A 12477-nucleotide genomic window follows, 5' to 3' on the forward strand; every position below is an offset into this window, starting at 1 on the left:
ATTGTAATATTTAAAAACAGCAAATCTTATTGCTGTCTGACAGAATATAGAAAACAACAACATAAAAACAATAAAATATTTTTAAAAACTCAATGTTGGTTGGCTACTTGTTTGCTCCTAACATGTAATATTTAGTTTCAAATATTCCCTTTTCATTCTAGATGAATCACTGTCTTAGTGGACATTCATTCACACAGTATTTTCTTGGCAATGTGATATCTTCTTATTTTCATAGTACTTATGCCTCTTCTAAGAATTGAGGTGACATTTTAGGGGGAGGGATTTATTGGAGTTGAATTTATAGATCTGAGAAGCAACCAGATGTTACTGAATTTGAGTTTTAAAAATACACACAATTACAAGTTGCTTCTGATAATTCTGTAAAAATTATTCATTTGTTCATATGTTGAGTTTTGCTTACTAGATGTAGTTTGATGATCTCATCCACAATCTAGGTATAATGAGGCAAAGAAGAAACATTATAAATAAAAATAAAAATTAAAAATTCCTAGAACATCCGTTCTGTTTTCATCACAAGTACCTAGTGCCAGATCCCAGACTGCCCAACTGGAAACCATGTGTTAAGAAAACATGTTAGGGACATTCAATCTTTTTGAAGCAATGTTTCACAATCCCTGGATGTCTTGGAAGGGACAATGATATCAGATGGTATGTTCTGAAAAGTACTGGGCAATGCAGTGATATTTCCACCCACTCCTATTTAGTTTTTCCCATAGAAATTGGCTTCCTGAACAAGGATATATCTTTTGCTGGGCACTCCATAAATGTGGAATGTTGAATGAAGTGAGGTACCAATGAGGAGATGAGGCAAGGCTAGATTATTATATTCTATTGGTGGAAGAGGGGAGTGAGGAATGGAGGGTAGTTTCTTCTCTTCAAACAAATGACCTTCATCTCTATCAGTTTTTATGATGATTACTCCATCTAGTTTACCTTTAAATTCTACCTTAACATTTGCAAGATGCTTTAGATACATTAGCTCATTTGATTATCATGATCACCCTAAGGTATATCATATAAATATTAATGTTTCCATTTTATAGATGAAGCAACTGAAGTTCAAAGAGGAGGCAGACCTTCACTCACACCATGACTAAGCATCAGAGCCATTGTAAATTACAGAGAAACTACTGTTTAGCAGAGTAAAATAGTTTCTAATGTAATAGCATTTGGAAACATTCTTATGTTATCCATACATGAAAAACTAGGTGGAGGAAGGATGCCTAGTGATTAGCATATGGAAGTATTTGAATAATCAATAGAGACTATTATTACTTGTTTTTGACAGACACTGCAAATTAAATATGAGTAGGACCTGGAATTAAAGAGGAGGAAGACAGAGGCTGAACTGCCTATGGAACATTGAATAGAACTTTAAATTTTCCCCCAACTTCTTGTTGAGCAAAAGTCTGGCACCAGGTCACCACTAGGTTGATCCAGGAGAAGACATGAACAAGAGCCATCTAAGATGGTCAGGCAGTGATGGGTTGTAATACGTGTTGCTGGGGAGAGGAATAAAATAAAAGCATAGATTTTGAGCTGGAAGGGACCCTAGGGGACATTTATTCTAATCCCTTTGTCCTAAACTTTAGAATACTTTGGCTGAGAGATGTTAAATGATTTTCCCAGGTAGTAAATGTCTAATTAAAGATTTGAACACAGATATTCCTTATTCTATTCACAGTTCCACCTAGTTGCCTCATATCAGTGAGATCACAGAGTCAAAGTATGGTGTATTTGTTGTTTAGTTGTGCCCAAATCTTCATGACTCTATTGGTTGTTTTTTTGGGGGGTGGGGGGGAAGGCAAAGATATTAAAGTGGTTGGCCATTTTCTTTTTCAGGTCATAGATGAAACTAAGGTAAATAGGATTAAATGACTTCCTAAGGTCACACAGCTAGTAGGTGTCTTAGGTCAGATTTGAACTCAGGAAGATGAGTCTTCTTGACTCTAAGCCTGGCCTTGTAGCCACTGTGCCACCTAGCTGCCCTCTGTAATTATTGCATAATGATCCATATATGTATGTGTCATATACTCTAATAGAGTGGTAGCTCCATGAAGGAAGGGATCATGACTTTACAGATATCTTTATAGCTTTCTTAGTTTCTAACTTAATACTTTGCACATGGTAGATACTTAGTAAATGTCAAATGAACAAATAATTGTTTTTGGACTGAACTCCTACATCAAATAGTTCCCAAAAGGCCAAGATAGCTTTGTGGAGGGAGAAGTTTTATCAGTCATAGAGTCTACTATAAATCTGAAGTAGAGATCTTGCAGAAAAATAATGGAATTTTAGAACTGGAGGTATCAAACAACCAAAAAGAATTTATTATTTGCTTATTATGTACCAGTCACTCTGCTTAACCTTGGGAATGAAAAAGAAAAACCAAAATGGCACCAGTCCTTAATGGGCTTCTATTCAAAGCAGGGAGATTATAGATACAGAAATCATACTTGTACAAATTCATTTCAGAGTAGGTGGAAGGAATCATGAGAGACCTCATGCTGCAGTAGAAAGAGAATTTGGCTTCAGAGGACCTAGGTTGGAATCTCTTATTGACTCTTTGACTTTTATGGAAAACAGGTAAGAAACCATAGATAACTCACAATAAACTCAGCTCAAGAACATCATGAAGACAGTAAAGAATTTCAAGAACATGACCTCTTACTGATTGGTCATCTTAATATATGACTGTGTGCCAGCTTACATTGGCTCAGAACTTTGGGGTAAGAAATTTGAGAGCTGTTTGATCACTTGTTCTCCTTACTCTATTAGTAATAGATAACAAGTCTTATTTTTATGTGCATCCTAAAACAATGGCTTTTAACCTTTTGGGGGGCATGGTACCCTCTGGAAGGTCAGTGAAGCCCACGTACTCTTCTTAATTGAATGCTTGTAAATGCATAAGTAGAACATATGTATAAAAGGAACCAGTTACATCAAAATATAGTTATCGAAACTTTAAAAATATATACATTCATAGATCGCCTGAAGTCTTTCATAGATTCCTTGTGGGGAGTATTTGTGGACCCTAGATTAACAGCCCCTGTTATAGAGAAAACATTTATGTATATAAAATACACACAAATATATTATATATGTGTACGTGGATATACACATACATATCATACACATAAATATATATACATACATAAATACATTTATTATTTGTTGTTAAGTTGTTTTAGTTGTTTCAGTTATGTCTGACTCTTTGTGACCCAATGTAAAATTTTCCTTTTCTTGGCAAAGATACTGGAGTGTTTGCCATTTCCTTCTCCAGCTCATTTTTCAGATGAGGAAACTGAGGCAGAATCACACAGCTAGTGTCTGAGGCTGGATTTGAACTCAGGTCTTTCTGATTCCAGGTCTAGTATTCTATTCACTGTGCAACCTAGCTTTCCCATAAGTATATCTATACATATACAAATATATGTGTATAAATGTATATATGCACATGATTATATACATATATGAGAGTATAAGCACACAAATTTACATATGTATATATGGAGGTCTATATATAGCTACATATACATACCTAGATTATAGAAATACATATATAAATGTATACACATAAATAAAAACACATACATACATGTATTTGCATATGTGTTTATATAATGCATGCATGTGTACATGTATCTAGAAATATATGTATATACATGCATATATGGATGAATAGAGAAACAGAGAGAGAGAGACAGATAGATACAAACATATATACATAGCGAGACAGATATATACATACAGAGAGAGAGAGAGAGAGAGAGAGAGAGAGAGAGAGAAATTAGGGAGGGAGGTAGAGACAAGATTCAGCTTCATAGGAAGGATACCATATAGTGGCAGTGTTTGTGGTGTAGTACCAGAATAATAACTTACATTTGTATATTGCCTTAATGTTTATAAAATGTGTCTCTCAATCTTGTGAGATAAAGAGTAGGGATAAAGTAGGTAGGGTAAATATTATTATTCCTACTTTATAGATTGGAAAATTTGAGACTCAAAGGGGTTATGTGACTTGCCCATGGTCACAGAACTAATTAGTGTTATTACCCAGCATCTGAACCTAGATCACCAAAAATAGTTTCTTATCTCCCTATTAATATATGAAATTCCTATCATTGGAGACAGCCTTTAAATGACTTCTAGAAAATCCATTTTTAACTGAGTTTAAGATGTTACAACATGAAAAGAGCATGGCTAATGTCAGAGAGCCTAGGTTCTAATTCTATCTTGGACTTATACTACCCGTGTTTGACTTTCAGTAAATCCCTTTTCTTTGCCCTTCAGTTTCTTCATCTGGAAAATGAAGGGACGAGCCTAGATAGCCTCTGAGACCTTTTCTAGCTCTAGATCAGTGATCCTCTAACCTGGGAGGGATCATAGGAACATCTAAAATAGATTTGTTTCCTTCATAATCATCTGGTATAAAAGGACTGAAAGCAATAGGGAAAGCAAGCTGAGTTGATTTGAAAGAGAAGAGGTAGGAAGAATGTGGCACCTGGTAACAGTGAGACCCTACAGGAGGAGACACTGAGTACCTAGAAAAGCACTTCTCTATACTTTATGAATTAAGCCTAATTTTGTCTACACTTCAGGAGTTTATCTTTTGGTAGGCAATGTCTATATAGTTATTGTTGGGAAGTATAGGGGACTGAGTGACCCAAGTGATGGTAATATAGCATTTTAACATTTATATAATGCTTTACATGCAATATATTCATTTTTATTATTTTCATAGCAACACTGAGTTAGGTAGCACAGGTATTATTATTTTTATTTTTATGAATGGGAATTCTGAGGTCCAGAGAGAAAAAAAAATGGCTTTTCCTAAAGTCTAATATTTCCTATATATTTGAACCAATATCTAAACCCAGCTTTCCTGACTTCAAGTTCAACACTTTTCCCATCATGCTTCCTTTGAAGCTCTTGAGATCTCACAGCAGATCCCACAGAACCTTCACCTAGGCTAAGTAATCACCTTCACTGACATAACACCAAAGAAATACTGATGAATTCTAAGTTTGCCAATTATGTTTCATCATCATCATTTTCACTATTGGAGATTGGGCCAGAGACGGGGAATTGTTTCTATGTATGATGGGAGTAGAATAACAGAACATGTCTTAGCCACCCACATGCAGGGGGGAGAGGAATGAAACAAGCCAAAAGGCAGTAAGAATTTTTAAAAAAGAAATTGAAATTTTCTCTCTGTTCCCTGCATTACTTGTTCCATGTTTAAGATATTACTCTTGTTCTGATAAGGACACCAGATCCAGAAAGAAGATGGTAAGGGGTGATGTGGTCAGGAATATGTGCCTTCCTGGCAGTTTGGTCAGCAACCCAGTTAACAAACTCCTGTCCATCATCACTGGTGTAGAAGAAGGTAGAATTATGGGTTTTGTTCTATTTTGGGCATCTCTTCTCCCCAATCCGAAAATTATAGAATCCTAGCTCTAGGGATGAACTAGTCTAACCCCCTCCTTTTACATAAGAGGAAATTGAGGCTCATCCAGTTTAAGAGACTTGCCCAAGGTCACATAGATGATAGCAAAGGAAAGAAGTGAAATCTGAAGTCAGTCCCTGATTTCAATTTCAATTCCTCCTTCTTGGTCTTGTACTAAGTTCTCCATGATGTTTCCTCCAATCCTCTAGGTCTGCCTGGCTCTGCCTTCAATTGCAAATAAATAAATAAATAAATGTTCTTCGTTTGTGCATACTCACTGACTCACCCTGGGACCTCACATGAAAGACAGGGAGAAGGCAGAGATTAGATACAGACTTTAAATATAGTTGGAAGGTGGCACCCCGTGTTACCCACATGCTTTAAATTACACTCATTAATCACCGGTTCCATGTGTTATCTCCGAGGGAGGTCAACGTTGCCATCCCCAGTCTACGAAAGAGAGAGGTGGAATGGGAGAGCTTAACCAATTTGCACCAGGCCACACAGTGAGTCATAGTCAGACCCAGGATTAGAACCCAGGAGGTTCCGAGTCCCAGGCCTCCACTTAGCACTCTCTCATGATTGTTTATAGCATGCTTCTTTGGCAATTATAAATCTTACCATCTGCAAATAATTATATCTTATAAAAATACATACAATGCATTTTCATCACCATCTGTACCATTAGAGGTGTGCCCAGGCCCACCAGCCAGCTTTTAAATTTCCCGATTAGACTAAATCTAATGCTAAGAAACATTTCCTGCCCCCTTGAAATTGTCCTGATAGCAGCTGAGCTCCCCTTTGGTATTTAGGAGGCAAAAGAAAGTCTCTGGGGGTTCTTTGAAGACTTTTCAATATGCATTCATTATCCATCTTTTTATGCAACATTAGCATGCAAATCCTTTATGGGTTTTTTTTTGCCCATTTACTGTTAAAATTAAAGAGATAGATTAAAATGGCTATATTTGTACTAAATCCTTAGTGGGTAAAGCTTTTGGACAGCACTGATTGCTGACTAGAACATTAATTAAAAAAATAGGTTTCTATTTTGTCTTCCTTTCCTGCAACTTCTTTCTAGAGTGTTCTTAGATATCAGATTTTACCCCCCTCAATCTATTCCCTATTTGAAGCAAATGCCAAGTGGATTGCTCCTCAGTCTGGAAATAATGCCTGGACACTGTAACAGTGCACTGCATGGAACCAGGCCTGCAACTGGAGACAGAACAATCTCCCTTCAAAATCACCTTCTTAGGAGAAAGTTAATAAAAAGTTCCTATATGGAGTTGATGGGAGGTTTCCTAGAACAACGATGCACACACTGGATTCCAGGCCCACTGACTTTTTCCCACTTATAAAACAACTCACCTGTCAGTCAGTAGAGAAAAAAGAAGCCACCTTACCAGATACACAAGCATAGGAACAGTTATGGGTACAATTAATTCAGAGCCCCTCCCACAATTAAATCTCCTTTTCACTTTAACAGCATTACTGTCGGTATCATTGCTACTTGAAAAGGCTGGACAATTAATCACTGCCCTGTTGCTTCCCTCAGAATCCTTCCGATTCTGTGGCTGGGCTGAGTTGGCCAGTTTCCTTCCCTCTCCATCACTCCCTGCCCTCCTGTGTCTCTAGGATAATAGCTTTAGAGCTGGATGGGATTGTAGAGGCCATCCAGTCGGACCACTTGGTTTTTCAGATGAGAAAAGTGAGGTGAAGACTCACCCAAGTTCACACATGTAGGAATGATCAGAGGCAGAATCAGGGCCATGCCTCCTGTGTTCCTATTTCCCTCTTCTTCACACCTTCCTTTGTGTTTGTCGGAACCCCTGTTCTAGTTCTAACAAACTGCCTTTTATATTATACCTATGACTTCCCTCTGGAAATTATTTGCATTTATTTATATGGGTACATATTATTTTCCATCTCTCTTCTGTCCCTGTCCTCTTTCTCCCAAAGAGTGTAAAATCCTTGGTGGAGGGTCTATTTGGCTTTATTTTTTTAGCCCTAGTTTGTAACATAGAGCTGGGCATGTAGTAGGCACTTAAAAACTGAATGGATTCAAATTAATTATCTTTGTCCTTCATGGTAACGTAGGCATGATAATCATAATGGATAAGAAATGGGTTCCTTGGGGGCAGCTGGGTAACTCAGTGGATTGAGAGCCAGACCTAGAGACAGGAGATTCTGGGTTCAAATTTGACCTTAGACACTTTCTAGCTGTGTGACCCTGGGCAAGTCACTTAACCCCCCACTGCCTAGCCCTTACTGCTCTTCTGCCTTGGAACCAATACACAATATTGATTCCAAGACAGAAGATAAGGGTTTTAAAAAAAAGAAATGGATTCCTTGCCTGAAAGATTAAAATTAGCTGTCTAGACTTTTCCCACACTTTACTTGATGGTGTAGATCTGGGGTGAGAAGCTTAGTGACATTGCAAGTCATGAGTTTCATGGACCTTGGTATTTTGAAAAACTTTGTCCTCTTTCAACGATCTATATCAAAGTTGGCTTTTAAGATGGTTTGTCCCCTTAACATTATGGGGTGGGGGAGGGTGCTTTTGAGATACCTTATTACATGGATCAGTTTTCCAACTCTAAGTAATAGCCAAGTTTTCAAACTAGTGATTAATTTCTGACCAGTTTCAGATCACCACACACAACCTAAAAGTCAAAGACATTATGAACAACTTAGCATTGCATCAATGCATCCCTTTGCTGTTTTTCTTTTTTTTTATGATCCCTATTTTTACTTGCATTTTATTCCCCAATCCCCCAACCCACTTGGCACCTCTCTTTTTGTTGTGTGCTTTGCCTGGAGACAAGCTAAAATATCTGTCCCTATCAATGTAGGCACAAAGAGAGCACTTTCCCAACCAACAGAACCTCCTTAAATTATTCAAAGTATCTCCCAGTTCTCAGATTTCCCATCCTTTCTTTCCTTGACAGTATACTCTGGAATTGTGCACTTGGCACTGGTGGTACTCACAGACTGAATCATTCAAGGCAGGAAGGAGGAGGAGAAAGAATCTAAGGAAACAATTCTTTACCATGATGAGAAAATAGATAATGCCACATTTGGAGGTATATAAATAATTCCCAAATAAGGGAGGAAAAGAAAACCCTAAAAGAAGAGAATCAGGGAAGAGTCATGACTGCTCCATCAGTCAGCAAACAAGATGCTGATTTTAGGGCCAAGGGGAACTAGTAGCTTCTTGAGCTAAAGCTATTATTGTACAATATGCACATGTGACTGAATTGGGACTCATTAACAACAACAACAAAGCAACACAAAAACAAAAATAAAGAAATCTAAACATATAAAGAATAGGTCTATTTCCAGTATTCCTTTTGCTCTCCATTTTTCTTTTTAAGATTCTGAACTTGAGAAGTATATAAAAAAGAACATTTCCATATACCAAGAATAAAAATATAAACATATATGAAACTGTGAATCCCTATCATGTAAAGATGATTTCTTTAAAAAAATATATGTAACATATATTCAATTTCACATGACTGTATCTATATTGCCCAGTTTGTCCGTAACCCCCTGTGAACTTCTTTTATTTTTTTAAAAAAAGTTTCATTGACACTTCCTAAATACTGTTAAAATAAAATTTTCTTGAACCTGAGGTAAACAATCTCCCATGGGTTAATAACTCATATGTTTGGGAACTGAAAGGAAATTAGATAGCAAAAAGGTGATGTCTCTGTGCCTTTTTCCCTCCATTCTCTGAAGATAGAAGCCCTTCCAAGCCAACAGACTATCCCCTACAGTAGCAGGGAGGGAGCAACACTGGACTGTCAGGACTTCCATGCTTGGCACTGAAGCAATCTGCTTCCAGCCTTTCTGAGCTGGTCTCAACTTGTTCAGTGTCTAGATCAAGAATCCAGGAAAGCCAGCTTCCACCCAAAAGGTCCCCACAAAGTTGGTGCAAATTCCCAAAGGCGAAGTGTAGCTGGCAGAAATGTGAGAGGAGTCCAGGCACGACAAGATGTCTGCCTACCCCAGCCCAGATAAACTCTGTAAGCCAGAACAGTAAGCTGATAGTAAGCTAATGCTGTTCAGTAAGCTGATGCCCCTTCTCGCAGCAAACGGGAACCATCTGTGGTGTGGGCGTGCATGGCATCTGCACCAAGCTGCCAGCTAAAACTTTGCCCGTGCATTTTTTGAAAGGTGTGTTCTTCCTGCTCCTCCTGGGGACTCTCAAAGGATGCCTTGCGACTCCTATTGAGTCCAGTGCCAGTACCGTCTCATGGATTCCACAGCTTGCTTAGAGTGGAATGCAAGAGTCCAAATGGGACTAGAGTGGCTTCCCAAGTCCCCTGCCAGGGGGCTTACCTCTTCCTGTAACAAAGATGCCATTGCGGAGTTTTGCAATCGGTTCCCATTCCCAGAAGCTCAAAGGCTGCAGGGGGCAGTGGACAGGAGAGGAAGGCGCTGCTCTGAGAATCCCAGCTGCCCCGAACTATGTCTGCCAGCTCTCAAGTAGCCAGGTGGCAAGGCCCTGAGGTCACCCTGCTGAACGTAAGCCTCTCTCTGGGAGACTAGGGCTCCTCTGTTTGGCCACAGTCGTGGAGACTTTGTGGTGTTGAGGAAAGCTGACCAGTCGGCCAGTCAGAAGAGCAAAACAAAACAAGACAATTGAGTCATGTTAGCCTGAGGAGACAGTCCTGACAGTGACCTGGCCCACATTCATTCCCTTATCTTAAAATCACATCAGGTTTGTCACCATTTTCTTCTCAAAGGGACAGAGCTAGCTTGTTGTTTCCATTCCTTTGATTGGCTCCCTAAACGAGGGCTGGGCTTGGTTTTGTAACAGTTGTTCCTGGTTTTGAAGGGAAGGAAGCCTGGGTTAGTGGATAGAGAAATTGACCTTACGGACATGAAAACTTTGATTTAAGTCCTGCCTCCCATAAATACCGGCAGTGTGAACCTGGGCTAGTCACTTGGCCTTTTAGACAAATTTCTAAATGGGTAAATTGCAGAGTAATTATAAATTTCAATCGGTCAAAGTAGTTTTCTCAACTTGAGTTCTTTACACCAATAAAACCACAGACTCAGACCAAATCAGCAAACCAGCCAACTTAACAACACAGATCTTAACTTTACACAGAGGTAATGGAAACAAATGCCTCTTACCATCACAGTCTAGGCCAATTCTTCTATTCAATCAGCTTCAGTAAATTAGAATATAATTCATTTTTCTCCAAAAAAATTCTCGAGAACTATTGGGCAGAAAGCAGTAACCCCTTCCTAAAGTATTTCCTCTGGGATTTATGAAAAATAATGCTATCTACCTCCAGAGAAAGAACTGTTGGAGTAGAAATGCAGATGAAAACATTTGGTTTATCATTTGTTTATTTGGGTATATGTTTTGGGGCTTTTGGTTTTATAAGATTATTTACTTACAAAAAAGAATAATATAGAAATATATTTTGCATGATAATACATGTATAATTTGGAATATATTAAAACAAAACACCAGTACTTCCTCTGTCTTCACAGAGGTCTGAACAATAAGAGTATACATAAACAAAATGGGGCTTTTGAGTTCTGAAGCATTCAGAATGATCATCCACATTGTTTGTCTTGTTACATGGTCTCCTCTCTTGTCCTGGCTCATTTGAGAAGGCTGGAAATGGTGGGGTCTGTCAAGGAATATATCATTTGTAGCTGTCAACCTCTCTTGTACTACCCCTCCCTCTTCCCTCCACATACATGCTGTGGTACCCTAAAGGTGGCTATGGTTCCTGAAGTAGTAGTCAAAGTTGTCTTCTTTATTATCTCTACATCTCAATTAGTTAATGATTGCACATTAATTAAGAGCCTACAACTGCCTGCCAGGCACTGTGGTAGACAGATGGAGGATGGCAGTGGGATGGGGATACAAATGTATAAGAGAGATAGGACAGTTCTTGCCACGCAAGCAGTCACTGTGCAGAGCACCATCTTTACATGCTATATGAATTCATGGAGGAGCCTTGTCTAAAGTAAAAGAAACCTTGAGGTCTTGGATGTGCCAAAGGATAGAGGTAGCCACTACAAACCATTCCATTTCTCCTGTGTCTGTCTTTCACCTATCCAGAAACTGTAAATAAAATGCATGAAAGTCACAACATTTTTCTCCCAAAATTGCTCAGTCTTGCACCAAATTTTGTTTATATAGGCCTGTAGAATTGGCCTTGCCACATTTGATGGTCTTTAAAAAACCCTTCATATACCAAATGAGGTATTCATTCCTAATGGTCTCAAATGAAACCTACTTTGAAACGAAATACTTAAATCAGAGAAACACATGAACCATATTTGCCAACATACACATCTGCCAATATCACTCTATACCCAAAGTCCACTGTCTCTCTAGATAGAAGAGAAGTTCCATTTAACTTTGATACTAGAATAGATATAGCTATAGAAATGTATCATATCCACAAGGTTTAATATTAAAGTAAGCCTAGGATGATGACATGGCTAAATATGCATCTCATTCTTACAGATTGGTAAATATGTTCCAATTGTCTAGGCCTCTCTTTTTCTTCTACATATCTTAATTGGAGTATTTTCTGATACCCATGCTATCCAGACTAGTGTAAAAATATGTATTCATAATCCCCTCTCTTACAATGGTTGATTCCATAGTCAAGATATCTGACTCCATTTGTGACAATAATATTATTTGAAATAATTGTGATTTGCAAAGTCACAAGAACAAGATTTTGAACTCAATATAGGATCCAGTGAAAGAAAATGGAAGTATTAGGAGGGGAAGCTTTGAGGAAAACAGATATATCCAGTTGCTTCAGAGGAAAAATAATATTTTAATAACTGCATTTCCCTTTAGAATTATCATTGTCTAATTCTACCAAGCAACTAAATCTTTTATTAGCTCCATTTTCTTTCTAGAGATATAACATAGTCAAAGGTGGAGAGAAATCAAGACTGCACCCCAAAGACTCTAATTGACTCCTAAGTCTCCTGTCAGGAATCTCACCTCTCTACCTTTA

Source organism: Monodelphis domestica, chromosome 3 (assembly GCF_027887165.1).
Source record: "Monodelphis domestica isolate mMonDom1 chromosome 3, mMonDom1.pri, whole genome shotgun sequence".
NCBI lineage: Eukaryota > Metazoa > Chordata > Mammalia > Didelphimorphia > Didelphidae > Monodelphis > Monodelphis domestica.